Source organism: Lemur catta, chromosome 8 (genome assembly GCF_020740605.2).
Source record: "Lemur catta isolate mLemCat1 chromosome 8, mLemCat1.pri, whole genome shotgun sequence".
Lineage (NCBI taxonomy): Eukaryota > Metazoa > Chordata > Mammalia > Primates > Lemuridae > Lemur > Lemur catta.
The window spans coordinates 98070604-98093463 of record NC_059135.1 but is presented as its reverse complement, the minus strand read 5'-3'; the positions used below and the strand labels follow the sequence as shown (position 1 = coordinate 98093463).

General features: G+C 33.9%; 1 non-coding gene across 1 annotated transcript; it reads right to left on the bottom strand.

The window, feature by feature from the left end:
• Window positions 1-4842: 4842 nt before the first annotated feature.
• LOC123644262 lies at window positions 4843-4972 on the bottom strand. The gene has a single exon (XR_006737079.1). It is a non-coding gene; the product is annotated as a small Cajal body-specific RNA 21 (non-coding RNA).
• Between the last annotated feature and the right edge of the window lie 17888 nt (window positions 4973-22860).

The window sequence follows — 22860 nt, the reverse complement described above, 5'->3', positions numbered from 1 at the left end:
ATCAGGCAAGAGAGCAGAATCGAGGGTGCCCAAATAGGGACAGAAGAGATCCAACTCTCACTCTTTGCTGATGATATGATATTATATATAGAAAACCCCTGTGATTCAACCAAGAGACTCCAGGAATTGATCAATGAATTCAGTAAAGTCTCAGGATACAAAATCAATGCATACAAATCAGAGGCATTCATATATGCCAATAACAGTGAAACTGAGAACTAAATTAGTGACTCAATGCCCTTCACAATAGCAACAAAGAAAATAAAGTACCTAGGAATACATTTACCTAAGGAGGTAAAAGACCTCTTCAGGGAGAACTATGAAACACTGAGGAAGGAAATCGCAGAGCACATAAACAGGTAGAAAACCATACCATGCTTATGGTTCGGAAGAATCAACACTGTTAGACTATCTATACTACCCAAAGTGATCAAGAGATTCAATGCAATCCCTATTAAATTACCAACATCATTTTTCACAGATATAGAAAAAATAATTTTATGCTTTGTATGGAACCAGAGAAGACCCCATTTATCAAAAGCAATTTTAGGCAATAAGAACAAAATGGGAAGTATTAATTTACCAGACTTCAAACTATACTACAAGGCTGTAGTTATTAAAACCACTTAGTATTGGCACAAGAACAGGGACACAGACCAGTGGAACAGAATCGAGAATCCAGATATAAAACCATCCTCATATAGCCATCTAATCTTTGACAAAGCAGACAAAAACATACTCTGAGGAAAAGAATCCTTATTTAATAAATGGTGCAGGGAAAACTGGATAGCCATATGTAGAAGACTGAAACAGGACTCACAGCTTTCACCTCTCACAAAAGTCAAATCACGGTGGATAACAGACTTAATCTTTAGGTGCAAAATTAGAATTCTAGAAGAAAATGTGGGAAAAAATCTTACAGACATTGGCCTAGGCAAAGAATTTATGAGGAAAACCCCCAAGGTCATCACAGCAACAACAAAAATAAATAAATGGGACCTGATTAAATTAAAAAGCTTCTGCACAGCCAAAGAAACTGACACAAGAGCAAACAGACAAACTACAGAACGAAAAAAAAATTTCACATACTACACATCAGATAAAGGAATGATAACTAGAATCTTTTTAGAACTCAGGAAAATCAGCAAGAAAAAATCAAACAACCCTATCAAAAAGTGGGCAAAGGACATGAGTAGAAATTTTTCAAAAGAAGACAGAAGAATGTGCAACAAACATATGAAAAAATGCTCAACATCTCTAATTGTCAGAGAAATTCAAATCAAAACCACAATGAGATATCACTTAACTCCAGTGAGAATGGTCTTTATCAAAAAGTCCCTAAACAATAAATGTTGGCATGGATGTGGAGAGACAGGAGCACTCATACACTGGTAGGGGGAGTGCAAACTAGTGCAACCTCTGTGGAAAGCAATATGGAGAAACCTTAAAGAGATACAAGTAGACCTACCATTTGATCCAGCAATCCCATTATTGGGGATCTAACCCAAAGAGCAAAAGACATTCTATAAAAAAGACATCTGCACCCGAATGTTTATAGCAGCACAATGCACAATAGCAAAGATGTGGAAACAACCCAAGTGCCCATTAATACATGAGTGGATTAATAAAATGTAGTATATGTAGACCATGGAGTACTACTCAGCTATAAGAAACAATGGTGATATATCACCTCTTGTATTTTCCTGGATACACCTGGAAACCATTCTATTAAGTGAAGTATCCCAAGAATGGAAAAATAAGCACCACATATACTCACCATCAAATTGATTTCACCGATCATCACCTAAGAGCACACTTAGGAATAACATTAATCGGGTGTTGGGCAGATATAGGGGGGAGGAGATGGATATATACCTACATAATGAGTGCGATGTGCACAATCTAGGGGATCGACACATTTGAAGCTCTGACTTGGGGATGGAGGGGGGCAAGGGAAATATACATAACCTAAACTTTTGTACCTCCTAGTATGCTGAAATGAAAATTAAAGTTATAAAAAAATTTTGATCAATGAATTCAGTAAAGTCTCGGGATACAAAATCAATACACACAAATCAGAGGCTTTCATATATGCCAATAACAGTCAAACAGAGAACCAAATTAAGGATTCAATACCCTTCAAAATAGCAACAAAGAAAATAAAATACCTTGGAATATATTTAACTAAGGAGTTAAAGAACCTCTATTGGGAGAACTACGAAACACTGAGGAAGGAAATCGCAGAACATGTAAATAGGTGGAAAACAATACCATGCTCATGGATCGGAAGAATCAACATTGTTAAAATGACTATACTGCCCAAAGTTATCTACAGATTCAATGCCATCCCTATTAAATTACCAACATCATTTTTCACAGATATAGAAAGAATAATTCTACGCTTTGTGTGGAAGCAGAGAAGTCCCCGTTAACAAAAGCAATTTTAAGCAACAAAAACAAAATGGGAGATATTAATTTACCAGACTTCAAATTATACTGCAAAGCTGTGATTATTAAAACTGCTTGGTACTGGCACAAGGGCAGGGATATAGACCAATGGAACAGAACAGAAAATCCAAATATAAAACCGTCCTTATATAGCCATCTAATCTTTGACAAAGCAGACAAAAACATACTCTGGGGAAAAGATTCCTTATTTAATAAATGGTGCCGGGAAAACTGGATAGCCACATGTAGAAGACTAAAACAGGACCCACAGCTTTCACCTCTCATAAAAATCAAATCACGGTGGCTAACAGACTTAAATCTTAGGTGGGAACCTATTAGAATTCTAGAAGAAAATGTAGGAAAGACTCTTACAGACATTGGTCTAGGCAAAGCATTTATGAAGAAAACCCCTAAGGCAGTCACAGCAACAACAAAAATGAATAAATGGGACCTGATTAAATTAAAAAGCTTCTGCACAGCCAAAGAAACAGTCACGAAAATAAACAGACAGCCTACAGAATGGGAAAAAATTTTCACATACTACACATCAGATAAAGGTCTGATAACAAGAATCTATTTAGAACTCTGGCAAATCAGCAAGAAAAAATCAAACAACCCTACCAAAAAGTGGGCAAAGGACATGAATAGAAATTTTTCAAAAGAAGATATAAGAATGGCTAACAAACATATGAAAAAATGCTCACCATCCCCAATCATCAGGGAAATGCAAATCAAAACCACAATGAGATACCACTTAACTCCAGTGAGAATGGCCTTTATCAAAAAGTCTCAAAGCAACACATGTTGGCGTGGATGCAGGGAGACAGGAACACTCATACACTGCTGGTGGGAATGCAAACTAGTGCAACCCCTGTGGAAAGCATTATGGAGGTACCTTAAACAGATTCAAGTAGACCTACCATTTGATCCAGCAATCCCTTTATTGGGCATATACCCAGAAGAACAAAAAACATTCTATAACAAAGACACCTGTACCCGAATGTTTATAGCAGCACAATTTACAATCACAAAGATGTGGAAACAACCCAAGTGCCCATCAATCCACGAATGGATTAGTTAACTGTGGTATATGTATACCATGGAGTATTACTCAGCTATAAGAAATAACAATGATACGACATCTCTTTGGTTCTCCTGGAGAGAGTTGGAACCCATTATATTAAGTGAAGTATCCAAAGAATGGAAAAACAAGCATCACATGTACTCACCAGAAAATTGGTTTCCCTGATCATCACCTAAATGCACATCGGGGAAGGATATCAATCGGATATCAGACTGAGACAGGGGGTGGGGGGAGGGGATGGGTGTATGCCTACATGATGAGTGCGTTGCGCACTGTCTGGGGAATGGTCATGCTTGAAGGTGCTTATTCGGGGAGGTGGGTGGGTGGGAGGAGGGGATGGAGGTATGACTACATGGTGAGTGCCAGGCGCACTGTCTGGAGAATAGACACGCTTGAGGCTCTGACTCAGGGGGATGGGTGGGACATGGTCAATGTATATAACCTGATCTTATGCACCCCCATGATGAGCTGAAATAATAAAAAAAATTTCATTTGGGTTTGTTTATTGCCAGTATATAGGAGTACTATTAACTTTTTTGTATATTTACCTTGTATCCTGCAAGCTTGCTGACCTGATTTATTAGTTCTAATAATTTTCTTAAATTTCTTAAGGTTTTTTACATACAAGATCATGTAATGTGCAAACAGAAAGTTTTACTTCTTCTTTTCCAATCTGGATGCATTTTAATTCATTTTCTTGCCTGATACCTCTTAATAGCACAGGCAGTCAAATGTTGAATAGAATTAGTGAGACCAGACATTCTCTTAGGTGGAAGCGTTGAGTCATTCACCTTTAAGTTAATTCTTAGCTGTGCTTTTCTTTGATGTTCTTTACCGGGCTAAGGGACTATCTTTCTCCCTATTTTTTTGATTGTTTTTATCTGAATGGGTGTTGAATTTTGTCTATTACTTTTTCTCCAATTATTAAGATAATTATGTATTTTATGTTTTATCAATAAGGTGTTTTACATTAATTCATTTTTAGATGTTAAATCAACCTTGCATTTCTAGGATAAATTCCACTTTATCATAGAGTATACTCCTTTCTGTATACTTCTGGGTTTGATTTGCTAGTGTTTTATTAATGACTTTTTCACATATAGAAAGTTTTATTTTTTATATAGTTGTCAAAAGGCATAGTGCTTTTTGTTTTAAAGATATCTTTGAATTACTTTCTGATTTTTGCTAAAAATCTGTTGATTATACTTGTGGGGAGTTATTTTATTTTATTTATTTTCCTTTTTTTTTTCCCATCAGTCAGCTTTTCATCGTTTTTACCAGCTCCTCCTGCCAGGTTATGGTGGCCAAGTAAATGTGAGGCTAGGACAGCCCAGGCTAGGCTCCTTATGTAAACGCCTTCCCCGGTGAGGTGGCCTGGCCCCTCTACTCTAGGCTCAGCTGAGGGAGGTGGAATAGGCTGAGTCCACCCCCCAGGAACCCAATTAAGTTGTGTAGATATATTTTTGGAATCTTTATGCTGCTCCACCATTCTATTTGTCTATTCTTTTGCTAATACCATGCTGTTTCAGTTACCTATCCTTATAGTAGGTCTTGAAATCAGATGAGTTCTCCAACTTCAATTTTGTTTTCCAAGGTTGTTTTACCTATTCTAATTCCTTGGTCTGTGCCACGTAAATTTTAGTCATATTGTTCATATATACAAAGAGTCCTGCTGAAATTTGCATTGGGATTGCATTCTATCTATGTATAAAATTAGAGAGTCTTGACATTTTAACAATATCGAGTCTTGGAAATCAAGAACATTGCATACTTCTCAATTTATGTAAATCATTTTTTATTTCTTTCATTAATGCTTTGTGATTTTTGACATATGAATCCTGTAAATTTTTTTTTATATTTTACATTAATTTTTCATTTTTGGTGTGACCATAAATAGTATTTTTATTTTAAATCTTGAATTATGTTTTTTTATTGTTAATATATAGAAATATATGGTTTTTCTGTTTTGGTTTTGTATTCTACAACCTTGCCATTATTTCAGTTAGATATTTTGGTACTGTAGATTATTTAGAAATTTCTATGTAGACAATTACATCACCTGCAAATAAAATGTGTTTCTTCCTTTCTGATCCATTTGACTTTTAATTATTTATCTTACCTATTCAATTGTGCAGGACTTCCATGATGATGCAGAATAGGAGGGGTTGGGGTAAAGATTCTTACTTTGTAAAAGTAGAGCCAAAGAATATAGTCTTTCATTATTAACTATGATTTTAGCTGTAGATTTATAGTAGAAACCCATTATCAAGTTTATAAAATCCCTTCTATTCCTAGTTTGTTATGAGTTTTATCAGGAGTTGATGGGGCATTTTGTCTAATATTTGTTTTCTGTTTCTATTGAGATGACTGTGATTTTTCTTCTTTTGTCTGTCACTATGAGTTACACTCATTAGTTTTTGAATATCAAACCAGCCTTACATTCTAGTAAAATCCTCTTTTATCATGATATATAATATAAAGCTGAATTTGGTTTGCAAATTTTTTGTTGAAAAATTTTGTGTTTTTGTGGATATTAGTCTGTATATTTCTTTGCTTGTAATGTTTTTGTCTAGTTTTGGTATTAGGATAATTCTGGCATCATAAGATGAGTTAGTGAGTATTTCATTATCTTCTGCTGTGTGGAATGAAAGATGTAGTATTATTTATTTTATAAACATTTAGAATTCATCAGTGAAATTATCAGGGCTTGAACTTTTATTGTGGGGAGGGTTTAAATGATAGACACAATTTTACAAAAAGATACAGGGTTATTTTAGGTTGTCTGTTCTTTCTTGAGTAAATTTTAGTAGTATGATTATTTAAAGCATATGTCAATTTCATAAAAATTGTTGAATTTATGGGCTTAGATTTCTTGTAATATTTTTTCTTATGCTATTAATGTATTAAGAATCTGTGATATTCTCTTTATTGCAGAAATTAATTGGTAGCATTTCTCTTTTTGTCTTGTCCAGAGATTTATTAATTTATTGATCTTTTTAAAAAATTACTTTGAGATTACTGATTTTTTTCTATTATTTATCTGCTTTCAGTTTTATAGATTTATTCCCTTATCTTTATTATATTCATCTTCTGCTCGATTTGGGTTTATTTTGCTCTTCTTTTTTAAAGTTATTAAAATGGAAACTTTGATTTTTGATTATTAAGAACTTTTTTAACGTAAGTATTTAACACTATAAGCTTCTCTCCAATCACTGCTTTAGCAGCATCCTGGAAAGTTCATGTAAGAAAAATGAAACTGACAACTGACTAGCTTGTCCAATAAAGCTCCTCACTCACTTCTATTAGCATCATTTTAAGTATCACATAAAGCTGATGTGACCCTTAAACACTTATTCTCCCCAAGAACTTGGTGTACTACTTGCTTCTTATAAAACCGAATTGGGAAAAGAGAAAAAAACAGATGCAATATTCACTGACCTAATAGCTTTAATTAGTTAAACGCATTTGCACCTTGCTTTTTAAAGTGTTTAAAGGAGTTCTTCGCAAAGAATTTATAAAGAAGAACTCAATGGCAATCACACAACCAACAAAAAATATTAATAAATAAATAGGACTTGATCAAATTAAAAAGTTTCTATACAGCTAAGGAAATAATCAACAGAACAAATAGACAACCTACAGAATGGGAAAAAATATTCACATGTTATTCATCTGATAAAGGGCTAATAACCAGAATCTACAAAGAACTCAAACAAATCAGCAAGAAAAAACAAACAAACAACCCCATTAAAAAGTGGGCAAAAGATATGAACAGAAGTTTTACTAAATAAGATAGACAAATGGCCAATAAATTTATGAAAAAAATGCCCATCATCACTAATCATCAGGGAAATGCAAATTAAAACCACAATGAGATATCATCTTACCTCAGTTAGAATGGGTTTTATTAAAAAGTCCCCAAACAATAGATGTTGGTGTGGATGCAGAGAGAAAGGAATATTTATACAGTGTTGGTGGGATAGCAAGTTAGCATAACCTTTATGGAAAACTGTATGAGGATGCCTCAAAGAACTAAAAGTAGACCTACCATTCAATCCAGCAATCCCACTACTGGGTAGCTACCTAAAGAAAATGAAGCCATTTAATCAAAAAGATGCCTGCACTCAAATGTTTATCATAGCACAATTTACAATTGCAAAGATGTAGAATCAATCCAAGTTCCCATCAATTCATGAGTGAATTAACAAAATGTGGTATATGTATACTATGGAATACTATGCAGCCATGAAGAAGAACGAAATAAGGCCTGTTGCAACAATTTGGATGGCATTGGAGACCATTATCCTAAGTCAAGTATCTATAAAATGGATAAAAAACACCACATGTAGTCACTATTAAATTGAAACTAACCGATGAGCACATGTGCACAGAGGGAAGTAAAACTCAGAGGAAATCAAGTAGGGGGAAAGGGGTCGGGGAAAGGGGTGTACTCTACCTAATGGGTACAATGAATGCTATCTCGGTGATAGTCACACTTATAACCCTGACTCAAGCATAACAAAATCAATACATATAACCAAAAACATTTGTACCCCATAATATTTTGAAATAAGTAAAAAAAGAAAAAAAGAAAAAGAAAGAGATTTTTAGTCCCTCATTGGAAAGAAATATTCTCTCCCTCGCAGACTTATCAGGATAACTCAAATTTAGCTCAGTCCCTAATATGTCATTAATTCTATGTTAATTTTCTGATGTACAAAAATTGTATCAATTTATGGGGTATATCTGATATTTTGATATTTGCATATAATGTGTAATAATCAAATAAGAGTATTTAGGATATCCATCATCTCAAATATTTATAATTTCTCATTGTTGAGAACATCTCAAAACTTTTCTTCTATTTTAAAATATACAATAAATTATTGATAACTATAGTCAGCCTACCTGCCATTGAACACTAGAAATCATTCCTTCATACTAGCTCTAATTTTGTGTCCATAACCAACCTTTCTTTACCATCTCCCACCTTCTCCGTTTCTGGTAACCACTGTTCTACTCTCCACCTTCATAAGGTCAATTTTTTTAGCTCCCACATATGAATAAGAACTTATGATCTTTGTTTTTCTGTGACTGGCTTCATCCATGTTTCTGCAAATGATATAAATTTTATTCTTTTTTATGGTTGAATAATATTCTATTGTGTCACACACACCACATTTTCTTTATCATTCATCCATTGATGGACACTTATGTTGATTTCTATATTAATTTAATTTGGGTTATTAGAAAGGTTGGTACTTGAAGGCTTTATTTCAGTAAATTGGAAACTGCTGAATGTTTTTGTACTTATTTCTTAGTACCTATCTCAGTAATACCCACTTATTGCCTCTTCCTTCTGCTTCTTAAGAAGTCATTTTAAGATTGGGCTTGAATATCTCTTTCCCAGAGACATCTTTTCTAATTTTCAGATTCATTTATTTATATGCCAGGTAAGGAACACATGGTACTATGGATATATCATGACAATCATGAGAATTTATTGTAAATTTTTGTCTTATATGTCTCATATTCTATGTAGGCTACAAAATCCATGATGTCAGAATTTGCTCCTGCCTTACTTTGTGTTTAGTTTATGCATCTAGCACCCCACATGGCACAATAAATATTTATTGTATAAGAGACATCTTATCTTCATGGGTTGGAAGATCTAATATTGTGGTGATGCTGGCATGAAGTAGACATATAAACCAAAGGCATAAAATAGATGGTTCAGAAATAAATCTGCACATATATAGTTAATTGATTTTTAACAAGATACCAAGACCATTCAATGAGTACAGTACACTCTTTTGAACAAATGGTGCTGGTAAAACTGGGTATTCACATGTAAAACACAAAGTTAGATACTGACCTTTCACAATATCCTCAAAATTGATCAAAGATCCAAATTTAAGAATTAAAACTCTAAAATCCACAGAAGAAAACCTACTTGAAAATCTTCATGATCTTGGATTAGGCAATGAATTATGAAGTAAGACAACAAAATCTCAGAGAATTATAGATAAAATAGATATTCTGGACTTCATGAATTTTTTTTAAAACCTATATACATCAAAGAATAATATCAAGAAAGTAGAAAGACAACCCACAGAAAATGATATCAGATATATCATTTGAAAATTTGAAATTTAATTCTAGATATTCACTCTTTATCAGATATAGAGTGAATATCTAGAATTATAAAGCTACTACAATTCAATGACAACAACACAAACCAATTTAAAATGGCAAAGGACTTTAATAGACATTCTCTGAAGGAGATATTCCAATGACCAATATGCACATACAAAGATGCTAAAATATCATTCCTCTTCAGGGAAATACATATTAAAACTCCAAAGAGGTACCACTTCACATGTATTAGAATGGCTATTATAAAAATAAATGAACAACAAGTATGGGTGAGGATGAAGAGTAATTGAGACCTTCACGAATTGCTGGCAGGAATGTAAAAATGGTGCAGTTTCTATGGAAAATAGTTTGGTAGGTTCTAAAATAATTAAAGATAGAATTATCATGACCCAGTGATTCTACTATTAGGTACATACTCCAAAGAATTGAAACAAAGGAACTCAAACTGATATATTTTTACTAATGGTTTAAACATGCTTAACCACAATAGACAAAAAATGTAAATAACAAAGTGTCCTTCAACAGGTAACTGGATAAACAAGTATGGTATATAAATACTATGAAATATTATTCAGCCCTACAAATTGAATGCAAGTTTGATATATCCTACAACACGAATAGATCTTAAAAACAATATGCTAAGTGAAATAAGCCAGACAAAAAGTACAAATATTGTTATGATTACACTTATATTCAGAATCTATATTAAGCAAATTCATAGACACAGAAAATAGAATAGAGGTTGTTAGAGACTGGGGGTTGAGGAGGGGCCAATGGGATGAATTATTACAGTTATTTTTTAATGGGATCATGAAAATGTTCTGGAAATATATAATGGTAATTGTTACACAACATTATGAATGTTCTAGATGTCACTGAATTGTACACTTCAAAATGGTTAAAATAGTAAATTTTATATCTATTATACAATAATTTTTAAAGAGAAAAATCATGGCATTGATAGGCTAGTAGAGATGCCTCATAGAATTTCCTATAAACTGTACTGATAAAACTAAAACAAGAGAATTATGTCTTTGGGCTCACAGCCTTAATTGTAAACTGCTTACATTGTTCCCTCTGCATATAATGCCCTTTTCACCATCTTCCAACCAAAACTCTATTTTTCCCCCAAATTCAGCTAAATATCATATCTCCTATTAATTCCTAAATGACACTTCAATGGAAAATTCAAATTGTTTTCTGTATGTATCAACATCCTTCTATGTATATCTGAATTATTCATTCACTTATCCAATAAACACTTTCAAATACCTATTCTATAGGAGCTCGGTAACTTTCAGTCACCTATTTGTCCTATCACCTTTTATCAGAAATACTTACTTTGTTCCTCAATAAATTATATCCTTCTTTGAGTAGGGATATATTCTTTTCACCTCTGTCTTGCCAATGACTAGCGAGATGTCTGAAACTTAGTGGACACAATTTGACTTTTGTGAGAAATATTGATAGAAAACAAAACAAAATCTCTAAATTATACTCTTGGTAAAGATGTTATTTTGGAAGCAGCTTAGAAAAATAGGTATAATTTTCCTCTCTGGTTTGAGTTTTTAGGAAACACAAAAGTTTCCACTGTTAAACTACCAGATGCTCATATTAACGTAAGATATTACAGTGTAAATATTTAAATTATTTTACAAATACTAGTGTAAACTACACTAATTAATTTGTCGTAGAGAGCATAGAGGCCAATGAGCCAATTCAATTAATCATATGTGTGAACATACAAAGAGAATAAGTGTGCATTAAGTTGAAATTCATCATACAGGTAGATGAAAAGTCTGAGATAGATAGCAATACCAAGACCCGGAAATCAAGGTTAAGTCCCTCCTCTATAGAAAAGCTGAAACCAAATGAAGATTAAATTTATTTAAAAGTAAGCTGTGAGTTTGAATTAGAATATGTGTTTTGTGTGCAACACTTTTTATTTTAAATGTAATAAACAATGTCGAAATTATGAAGTCCCAACACTAAAAAAAGTACCTGGAGAAACAATGGAATGCAGACTTCCAGGTATTTATGTAGGCTAAGTCACAGAGACCTGGTCTTCCTTAGCTTACTCTGTATTTGTGTGAATTCTACCTCATTTAAGAGTAAATTTAAAGAAGCAGACTCTACAGTGTCTAGCACACAGTAAGGCAGCAAAATGTAGGGGCTCAGAGCATTAGGTTTGGAACTGGAACGACTAGGACCAAACCCTCTTACTGTTTCTTCCTAGCTGTGTAAACTTTGGCAAGTTGCTTAGTTCACTGGCCCTAAGATTTCGCGTGAATATGGAGTTAATATTCTGCCTTCTCAAGAGGCTTGTTGTAAAGATTAGATGAGATAATGGAAGCAACGTCTTTACAGCAGTACCTGACACATAGTGCTACATAAGCATTTATGTGTATTTTTATAATTATTACAAAGTTATGCAAAATACAAAAATATACTAAAGGTAAGAGCTAAAAAATACAAAAGGCATGGATGAGAATATTTGTTACATTAAGAATGCATTTTAATATATAAGCTATACCTTCAACACTTTGCTTAGAAACCTCTTCAGCTAAATATCCAATTTCATCACTTGCAAGTTCTACTTTCCACAAAACACTAGAACAAAACACAAGTCAGCCAAGTTCTTTATCAATTTAAAACGAAAATTGCCTTTTCCCCATTGTCCAGTAACATGTTTTTCATTTCCAGCTGAGATCTCATCAGAATGGCCTTTACTGTTCATCTTTCTACCAACATTCTGTTAGTTATTATTATACTTAAGTATTCTCTAAGAATACAGAAGCTTTCTCTATAACTCTCTTCTTTCTGAACCTTCACCAGAATCACCTTTAAAATTTTGTTCATAGCAATCTAGGCTTTTTCTAGCATGCACTTCAAAACTCTTCCAGCCTCTATTCATTACCAGTTCCAATGCAGCTGCCACATCATAAAGTATTTGTTATAGCAACACTGCCACTTCCCAGTACCAATTTTCTGTCTTGGTCCATTCAAGCTACTGCAATAGAATACCATAGACTGGGCAGCTTAAAAAACAAATATGCTGGTAGAAAAGCAGACACATACACAAATGGAACATAATAGAGAGCCCAGAAATAAACCTACATGTTTACAGCCAACTGATTTTCCACAAAGGTACCAAGAACACACACAGGGCAAAGGACAGTCTCTCTAACAAATGGTGCTGGGAAAAATAAATATCCATAGGCAGAAGAATGAAACTAAACCTCTATCTCTCACCAATTATAAAAATCAACACAAAATGGATTAAATATTTAAATGTAAAACATAAAACTATGAAACTACTAGAAAAAACATAGGAAAAACATTTTATAACATTTTGGGCAAGGGATTTTTAGATAAGACCTCAAAAACATAGGCAACAAAAGCAAATATAGACAAACGGGATTACACCACTCTAAAAAGCTCTGCACAGCAAAGGAAACAAGCAACAGAGTGAGGAGAAAACCTACACAATGGGAGGATATGTTTGCAAACTATGCATCTGACAAGGGGTTAATATCCAGAATATATAAGGAACTGAAACAACTCAATAGTAAAAAGAAAAATAATCAATCAAATAATTTGATTAAAAATGGGCAAAAGATTTGAATAGACATTTCTCAAAAGAAAACATACAGTGACCAACAGGTATATGAAAAAATGCTCAGTATCACTAGTCATGAAGGATATGCAAATTAAAAACACAATGACATACCACCCCATGCCAGTTAGAATGTTTATTATTAAAAAGGCAAAATTAATAGATGCTGAGGAGAATATGGAGAAATAATTCTTATAAACTGTTGTTGGGAATGCAAATTATGGTAGTACAGTTACTATGGACAACAGTATGGAAACTCTTCAAAAAGTTAAAAAATAGAACTACCCATATTATTCAACAATCCCAATATTTGGTATGTGTATATATACATATATATATACACACAGACACACAGACACACACACACACACACATATATATATATGTACACACACACACACACACACACACACACATCTCCAAAGGAAATGAAATCAGTTTGTCAAAGAGATATCTGCTTTTCCATGTTTATTGCAGCAATATTCACAGTAGCTAAGATATGCAATCAACCTACGCATCTATAAATGGATGCATGGATAAGAAAATGTGGCATCTATACTCAATGGAATATGATTCAGTCATAGGAAAAGAATGAAATCCTGTCATTTGCAGCAATAAAGATGAACCTAGAGGACATCATGTTAAGTGAAATAAGTCAAGCACAAAAGGACAGATACTGCATAATCTCACTTATACATGAAATCTAAAAAATGTTGATCTCATAGAAGTAAAGAGTATAATATTGTTTTATGGATGCTAGAAGGGTGTGGGAAGAGAGTAATGAGAAGAGATTGGTCAATGGGTACAAATTTAAAGTTAGGAGAATAAGTTCACATGATATATTGCACAATGGGGTGACTCTAGTTAACAATAATGTATATTTTCAAATAGCTAGAAGAGAGGATTTTGAGTGTTCTCACTACAAAATAATAACAAATGTTTGGGATGAAGGATATCCCAATTACTCTCATTTGATCATTACACAATGTTTACATGTATTGAAGCATCACATCATATATCATAAATATTCACAAGTGTCAATTAAAAATGAAATAACACTTTAAAAAGGGAAATCTATTAATTGATTCCCCAACAGTGCTAAAACAGTTGAATAAATTGACTTGAAATATCAACATTTTCTCTAAAATAAACTATATAGAAACCTCTTTTATTCAGTTATATTCCCCGTGAGTGTCAAAATACCAGGAAAATGAGAAAAATGAGAAAAATGAGAAAAATTGAATATCTCTATGTGTATGTTTGAAAACACCCTAATTATGTTTTGAAAAGAATACATTTTTCATTAACTTATCCAACTAATATTTAATAAGTGCACACTTACAGCCCTGACTCAAGCATAACAAAAGTGATCCATGTAACCAGAAACATTTTTACCCCTGTAATATTTTGAAATAAAAAAAAAATTAAAGATGAGAAAAATGAAAAAAGAAGTAAGTATAGAGTATTTAGAAATCTGTTAGTATTACTCAAATTTATAGTGAGCACATGAAAGGACAATCGTTACAATATTTTGAACATGGTTCAACTGGTGGAGTGGGATAAGGTAGAAAAACTACCTCTGTTTTCTCTGCTACCATAGTTATGTTTCTCTCTTCACCCGTCACTGCCCATGTGCTTCTCTTTCTTTCCGTTTATATCACTTCTCACTTTTTACCTGATCTTCTCTCTCCTTTCTATTCCTATCTCACGTCCACTTTCTCCAGTGATTTACCACTCAATTTCACCTACTCACTCACTCTCTCTCTTCACTGGTTTCTATGTGGGATTATACTATTTTATATTTTATTTTTTGCAGTATGTTTCGCGATGTACACTACACATAATTTTGTATTTTTTCAACTTAATTTAAAAGCAATTTAAACATCTTTTTTACCCATTACTTCTCTCAACAACTTAGCATCCTCCTGCTAAGCTGAAATTCCAGACTTTGACTAGAGTCCTCAGATTTCCACTATTCCATGGTCCAAGCTGTAACAAGCCTTTCTACTTTTTGGGCTTCAGTTTCCTCGTCAACAGTGTCAGTGTCCGTCTAACTGATCTTTAAGATCCTGGCAGCTGTAAGATCCCATAGTGCTATTGAAGTGATTTTATTAGAAACTGTTTTTCTCTTTATTCCCAAGGCTGCAAGAGAAAACACATGATATTTTTTTTCTCACTATTCTGGCTAGCAATTCTACTCATGACTCAGGCCAGACCTGCTACAAACACAGTTAATGGTTTTGTACCAATTGGGGTTCTAATTGTTTTAGTTGATTATTTTCTCTCCTTAGTACTAAAGCTGATCTGGCATTTGTGGCCCAGGATATATGTCTCTGAAAGGTTAGCTAGGAGTTTTGTTTTGTTTTTAGCATCTTCTGAATCAAAGTCAAGAACTCTGAAATCTATCATCTACTCTCAGGACTGACTTGCTCAAAAACACACTACTACGCCACAGGACTCTATGTTTTAGAACATATCATGTTCTGATATGTAGCATGTTGAAATTGTTTTATAAATGTTGCAGGTTAATTAAAGCCTGAGACTATCTGCTTTGCTTTTGTCCTCTTAAAATTTTATTAAAATAGTGATTCACACCTATGTGATGAGTTTGAATGAGCTTCTATAGAATAGTTAAGATCACAGCCTTGATCCACAATGTGTGACTCATACTTTCCCGAACAAATGTAAGTTATATATTTATGTCCCTGTTTTCAACTATCTCAGATTGAGTTTTAGGTGGATACCTCTGTGAACTCCCTGTATGTTTGTCCTGGTAGGATATATAGCCATTTCATTATCCCAGTTACAGTACTTTTGTGAGAATCATGGCATCTAAGAGTACAGTATACACAAAAAGAAAGTGCTATAGAGATTCAGAGCAAAGAGAATAATAATTATTTGCATACTTAGAACCCACTGTGTGATGAACACAGACAAAGGGCGGCAGAATGGCCTCTGAAATGACAGTCATTTGCACAAACTGCTGAGACATCGATCATAGCACTTTTGAATAGTAAATATTTCATAACATAGGAATTTAATGTCACCAAGGTTAGGAAAATGATACCTTTCATTTACTGATCTTCTTTCCTTCAGTAAACTCAGAGTTCTCTTCTGTTGTGACTAATATTGTTCACTATAGCAGTGTATTTCAATGCTTCTATTTTACTTGCCTCAATTTTCTGCTTATATTGATATAAATATGTATGTAACCATATAGACATACACACAAGCACAGTAAATTTTTTGAGTGTATCACGTCAACATCCCTTACTGCAAATATACAACAGCAACAACAATAATGGGCCAGTAGATTGCTAGTAAAGATTGGAGGTGTACAAAGCCTGGGGAATAGTGAAATCTTTCTATTTTTAAAATGTTCTTATAAAAAACAACCACACATCTTCCATAGCACTATAGGACATTTGAAAGGAGGTTTTTTCCATATAGATGTAGTTGGCTAAACATTGTCAATTTAACCAAAGTATATTTCCACCTTTAATCATCATTAGTCTCTAAGGTTGACTTGTGATATATTCATAATAACAAAATTTGATGAAACTTAATAAATATGTGTGGGAAGAGAGAAGAAGCAGACAAAAGATTCACAACCCTAGACACCATGCATACCAGAATAATATATTTAGAGTATAATCAGTAAAAATTAAGCATTTAGTAAAGTACATAAAGTTGCCTTAAGGTCATTGGTATGGAATTTGGTTTGGGTTAATCAAAGCAAGAGAGATGTCATTACTAACATGACTATATTACATACAGAGTCCCTCACTGTCTTCTGTAGACGTGAAGAGGCGATGAACAGTGCACAACTTGAAATGTGTGCTTTTCCAGCAAACTCGCTGAATAGCCATTGTGTGCACTCATTGCATCTTGGCTTTCACACAATCTATTTTTTTTTTTTTTTTTGAGACAGAGTCTCGCTCTGTTGCCTGGGCTAGAGTGAGTGCCATGGCATCAGCTTAGCTCACAGCAACCTCAAACTCCTGGGCTCGAGCAATCCTCCTGCCTCAGCCTCCTGAGTAGCTGGGACTACAGGCATGCGCCACCATGCCCGGCTAATTTTTTCTATATATATATATATATATATATATATATATATATATATATATATATATATATATATATGTATATGTATATGTTTTTAGCTGTCCATATAATTTCTTTTCTATTTTTAGTAGAGACGGGGTCTCGCTCTTGCTCAGGCTGGTTGCTCAGGCTGGTCTCGAACTCCTGAGCTCAAACAATCCGCCCGCCTCGGCCTCCCAGAGTGCAGGATTACAGGCGTGAGCCACCTCGCCCGGCCCACACAATCTTTTTCTGACCAGCATTTAAGTGAGAATGTGTCTGCTCAAGCTGACAGATGTGTAGAACTCAATGTGACTTTGCCTTTACAAGGTGGCAGAAGAATTTTTTTTTATAGTCAGATCGGTGAGTTACTTGCATGATCGATTTTTATATAAACTGTTGGGTTCACATTTAGTTGTCAATTTGGTAAAAATATTTTGTTTAACAAAACTTAAATTTATATATGTCAAGTGAGCTACATAGAACAATTGCCCACTCACTGATTCATTCTATTAATCAATTAACTTACTCATTCACTCACTCACCCATTCAGAGAAGATGCTTTGAAATCTGAACATATATGGAAGGCACTGCATTGGGCATTACCAGTATCTCTGAATGATCTCTGCCTTCAATTGATTCACAGTTCAAAAGTGAGGTGCACACACTTACCCATGAGTACAATAAAGTGCTAAGGATTCTATTAATATGTTAGAAATTTACACAAGGCAGTCTGGTGCCTCAAAAGGGAAAGATAGTTCTTGAGGAAATGATATAAAAATAGACTTCATGAAGGAGATTATTTGTGCTGATGTGAATCTTGAAACATGAATTGTTTTTTAAAGGTGCGAAAGACCATCAAAGGTGTTCTGTGCAGAAGCAGAATGAATAAAGGCATCCTGGAAGACAACTTCTTGGCTTTCTAAAAGTTTTAAATTATTCCATTCCATAGTTTCCTATGCAAAGTAGTATTTTTAGAAGGTCGGTGGGGGGGGTCAACTGGGCCTCCAGGGGCATCTGCCATATTTGAAAACATTTTTTGGTTGTCGCAACTGGGTTTGGTCCAGGTGGCTCCTGAGATCTAACGTATAGAGGTCAGAGATGTTGCTTAGCACCCTACAGTGCACAGACAGTGCCAGTTCCCAAACAAAGAATTCTATGGTCCATGATGTCAGTGGTGCTAAGCTTCAGTCAACCTGATTTAAAGTGTGAAATGTAAGGGAATAAAGCCAGGGCACAACGAGAGATGTAGCTGAAGATGTTAAGCAGACTGGACACCATGATGGCCCATTTCATGATATAGTAGAAAGTTTGGGCATTACAAGTAAAGATTAACACAAAATGGGTTTGACATCTTTCTTTCTTTATTCATTCTTCTTTCTTTCTCTCTCTCTTCCTTCTTTATCTCTCACTCTCTGTCTTTCCTTCTCTCAAAACATAATTTTGATCTATAACAGCAGCTTTGAGGATAAAAGGCAAAAGTCCAGCATCTTGGACTGTTGATTCTTGTTGACCAATAAACTTTAAGTGAATTCTTAATATAATTCAGATTTGAATAGACTGTGACTTTAGTAATATCATTTATCCAATTTGAGTCTCAATTTCCTTATTTGTGAAATGAAGGGTTTTAAATCGATGATCTAATGGCCCACCAAATATTAAAATTCCAGAATAATATGTTTGTGTGAAATATAGTGTAGTGAAGAACTAGCCTGTATTTATATGCTTATATTAATCTCAGTCATGCATATGAGCATGTACATCTTCAGCTACATGCACTGACACATACGTGTCATTTGCTTCTCAACTTCCCTGACTTTAGAGACATAGATTATAAAATTAGCTTGCTGTAGGGGAACTGACAAGGGCTGATGAAATCTGATATGTGCTCCTTGTAAAATCTTCTCTAAAACAGTCATTAACACAATTCTCAGTCGTCCTGCTTGTAATACTAAGACTCTTGTTTAGCACGTATAGGATCTGGAAGGCTATTTTATTACATTTCTAAGCCCTCATTACCTATGATTAGAGAGAACGGTCCCACAAATTTATAATTATTTCATCATGCCAATGTTAACTATCACTAAAAGAGGTTATCTTATTATTTATTGGAAAAAAGTTTACTTCTAAGATATTATAAAAACTTGCCATTGGAGAATCATGCCTGTAATGTATTATCAAAAGGAAAACATAATAAACAAAATGAGCTTGTGTGATGGAGATAAACATGCAGTCAGGATGCAAAAAGAGCAGCAGGGACGTCAACATCCTGCATAGCTTTCAAGATTGAATCTCAAACGCTCATTTTCTAGCAAAAAGACCATCGGATTAAATGCCCTACAGTTTCTCTACCTGTGGGAGAGTCATCAGGTTGCTAGGCTAGGTAACATAAGCAAAAGATGAGACATAAATTTCTAACGATACTACCAAGTACAAGGAGCAAAACATGTTTGTATAAACATTTATATAACAAAGTAGGAATCAGGGGAACCAAAACATATTGTAATTTCTGAAGAAGTTAATATTAATATGACATTGGCAAATCAAACGGAGGGCTGTTAGAGGAAATGATTTTTGCTTTAAAAGTATTTCTGAGAGAAGAATTAGAAGAATAAGTCCCCAAAACTTAAGACTCCAGACACCTTTTCCACATTTTCCAACTGCAGGATTATGTCATGAATTTCATGCATTTTTGTTGTCATCTTCTTTAGCCAACCTCAGGAATGTTGATTTTTATGAGTGTCTTTGAAGGTGGAAAAGAAACATTGAGTTTTGAGGAAATAGCAGAGGAGTTTCAATTAAGCTCAGGATGAGCAAAGATGACAGCAGTGGCCCTGAGGCAATTTTTGCAGTTCCTACAAACTCCATCTAATATATTCTTTGGTTAACCCCTAACCACATCCACTCAGTGTTAGTTTAGTACAATGAGGTAAGAAAGGGAAAATCTACCTACGATAATGGCACCAAGTGACAAGCAAAGCTAGTGAAAGACTCAACCACCTTATGAAGAGACTGAGACATCAGAGATGGGGAATAGAGACAACAGAAATACATGGCCCAGCAGCAATAAAAGGGTCTCTCTACTGAGCACGTTTACTTTCTAACACAGATGGCTTTCATTCCCAATTTTCTTGGGGAAAGTAACTGCTAAATAGGGGTTGGGAGTGGTGATCATTCTTTTGGCATTATTTTTCAAAATGGCATTAGTACATTAAAGAAAAACAGACTTGTATTGATAGTACCACACAGTGGTAGCATATTTCTTTATATTTACGGATTCAGAATTGGAGATAACATAGGGAGATAAGTTATATATTGAACCCCATGTGGTGTTTAGAAGAAAATATAAAATTTCCTACAAATTTATCAACTTTTGATATGAATTGAGAAAGAATGTTGAGTACTATTATTCCTCTTCATAAACAGGTTACTTTTTATTGATATTCTCTGTCTGGTATATAGATATCACACCCGTAAGGAATTAATTTTAATCTTTATCTACAAAGCACAGGATGAATTCTGGTCTGGTCTGGACAAGATGGAGTAAATTCAGCTCTTCCTGCTATTCCTGGCTAAAGGCAACAATATACTGTGGAAATAATGCAAGAGGCACCCAAGGGAGAACTCTAAAAGTCTTGTCTGGGACCCCAGGATTAGAGGAACAACATAGTGAAAGGTCATTTTATGACTCACCGAATAGCTGATGGTGATTCGGTGACACGTGTCTGGTGTTTCACAATCTCCAATCTAGTAAAAGCCCGTGGTTTAGATCAAGGAACCCCACTAAAAATAGTATGTAAACCCTCCAGCACAAGCAGGGAGGACCAATCAATTGAATCAATTGAATTTCTACATACTAGCAATGAACTGTGAAAAACAAAATTAAAACATAATATCATTTAAAATTGCTCCAAAGGGAATCACACAGAGAAGTATACACTAAAAACACATATACCAAATCTGTGTACTGAACATCATGAAATGCTAAATAAAGAAATCAAAAGCCTAAAGAAATGGAGAGACACATTGTGTTGATGGACTGGAAAATTCAGCATAATAAAGAAATTAATTCTTCCCAATTGATCTATAGGGTTAATGCAATTGCTGTCAAAGTATCATTACATATTGTATATGTGCATTAAAATATCACATATACCCTGCAATTCTATATAACTATTATGTATCTGTAAAAATTTAAGATAAAATAATTAAAAAAGAAAAAACATGCTGTAATAACATCTTTTCAACTCTTGCTAACAAAAATAAAGAAGGAAAGAAACTGCTTATATTTTTAAAGAAGAACCAGCAAGATGCTTTGGAGATATAAATAAGCTTATTCTAAAATTTGTATGAAAAGCACAGACTCTATAATAGCTAAGCAATCTTGAAAAGGAAAAATAAAATGGGAGGAATCACTCCACCTGCAATTAAGGCTTATTCTGTAGCTACAGCAACAAGGAAGTGTGGTACAGGCAAAAGTAAAGACACATAGATGAAGAGAACAGAATCAAAAGCCCAGAAATAGTCCCACAGGAATTCGCACAACTGATTTTATATGAACTTTCATAACAGCTTTACTGAGATATAATTTACATACCACAAAATTCCCCCTGTAAGGTGTGTGATCCAGTGATTTTCAGTATATTCACAGAGTTTGCAAGCATCACCACTCATTATTTAGAACAACCACTTTTTGACAAAGATATAAAAGTAGTTCAATGGAAGGAGTATGGACTTTTCATAAACGAACCTTGACCTAAACCTCAAATCCTATGTAAAAAAAATCTCAGATTATAGGCTTAAATGTAAAACGTAGAACTATAAAACTTTCAGAAAGAAAATGGAAGAAAATGTTTAGAATCTAGGACTAGGAAAATACTTCATAGATTTGACAGTAAAAGCAGGAGCCATAAAATTGATAAATTGGAAATTATCAAAACTGAAAATTTTTGCTTGGCAAAAGATCTTGTTAAGAGGATAAAAAGACAAGCTAAAGACATGGAAACAATAGTGGAAAACTACATATCTGACAAAGGACTAATTTTTAGAATATATGAAAACTTAAAACTCAGTGTAGAAACACCCAAAAATTCCGTTAGAAAATGGCTAAAAGGAACGAACAGACACTTCAGTAAAAGGGTTATATAATTGGCAAATAAGTATATAAAAAGTTGTTCAATTTTACTCACTAGGAAAATTCAAAATATAATAACCATGAGATATCAATACACACATATCACATTGGCTAAAATAAAAAAAATAGATACAACACCAAATGTTGGCAAATATGTATACAAACTGGATCACTCATTGATGTTGGTGGCAATGTAAAATGGTAGTCTCTCTGTAAAACAGCTTGTCAGTTTTTGTAAAACTGTATATGTAATTAACATATGGTATAACAATTACACTCTTGGGATTCCCACAGAGTTGAAAATTTACGTTTTACATTTAGATAATAATCTGCACATTA